Source organism: Calidris pugnax, unplaced genomic scaffold (genome assembly GCF_001431845.1).
Source record: "Calidris pugnax isolate Ruff unplaced genomic scaffold, ASM143184v1 scaffold54, whole genome shotgun sequence".
NCBI classification, from domain to species: Eukaryota; Metazoa; Chordata; class Aves; order Charadriiformes; family Scolopacidae; genus Calidris; species Calidris pugnax.
In genome coordinates, this window is record NW_015090864.1 from 9918981 (window position 1) to 9920201 (window position 1221).

The 1221-nt window shown below is 41.9% G+C and overlaps 1 protein-coding gene across 3 annotated transcripts in view; it reads left to right on the forward strand.

Annotated features, from left to right (window-relative positions):
- Positions 1-689: 689 nt before the first annotated feature.
- The window catches only part of ZMYND11 (zinc finger, MYND-type containing 11), a 105740-nt gene continuing 105208 nt past the window's right edge, over positions 690-1221 (forward strand). For all 3 annotated transcript variants that reach the window (XM_014945000.1, XM_014945001.1, XM_014945003.1), the window contains exon 1: positions 690-889. The gene's annotated coding sequence lies outside the window, so the exon portion shown is untranslated. The remainder of the gene's footprint in view (positions 890-1221) is intronic.

Here is a 1221-nt window from a genome sequence, read left to right on the forward strand (position 1 = left end):
CAGTGACTACTCATATGAATAAAAGTATTTGTATGCATAAATGTACATAGACCTAAGATTACAGTGTACTTTGATAAGGTATGTCACATTTCTGGTCAAGGGTAATTGTGAAGTATGTCACTTTTTCATTAAATAATTCCTGAGCTATTCAAGAAACATTGGAATGTATTTTCTTAGACATTTATTATTAATAATATTTATTTCACAGTCCATATAAAAACAGGATAAAATGTACATGTTTTCTTGCTACTTACCTATATATATAAAAATATACATATATGCATGCCTATATATGTATTTTGTAGGACTATGTATCTCCCAGTCCTGCAGTGAAAGCGTGGATCTACAGCTCGCAACATATAGCCAACTCTGAGACAGACCACTGATTTTGTATGTTTCAGTTTCTGTTGCTCAAGGTGAGTATCCACTTTTGAAAACATAACCAGGAATTCCTCCAAGTTGGACTTCATGATAAGAGGCATTTGCATGTACCAGGGCCGGATAAGCGTCACATTCTTCCTCTGCAGTAAGACAGACCTAAAAGTATGATAAAATACATATATAATAAATAGTTAAAGATCCGTTTCAAATGTATTATTAAAAAAAAAAAAATAATAAAAGAAACAAACAGCAACTCCAGCAGACACCACTAGAGTTCTCCTTCTCCCAAATATCCCTAGCACCATCCTAAACCCTGTTTACCCCAGAAACCTGAACTGTGGACAGACAGAAGAGGAGAGAGAGAGAGAAAATTCAGACACAATAAAACTCTGAGGGAAAAAATATGTGGAAGGAGGAGGCAGCAGCGGCCTGGGGAAGGGATTGAAAAGTTTCCCCTGGCTTAACTTCTCCCCCCCTGCAGCAGCAGAAGCAGCGGCAGCGGCACAAGGTGAGAGAGACTTTTAAGTCTGGGGAGGAGGGGTGTGTGTGCGGGGAGGGGGGGTGAATTTACAGCCCTGTGGATATTTCTGTGTCTGCCTCCTCGGCTTTGGGGTGCGGGAGGCGCCGTGTCTCATGCTGGGTGGATTTTTTTTTAATATGATGGAGGATTATAAACATGGCGCCTTAAAAAAACTACAAAATCATGTACACACTGTTCCAAGGAGATGGGGGAGAGGGGACAGGGGAAGGGCTGGGCACCAGGGGAGGGGGCGATCCTGCCCGGCGGGGTGCCATATGGGGAGGGGGGAGCAATTATACTTCATAATAAAATGTGTGGGG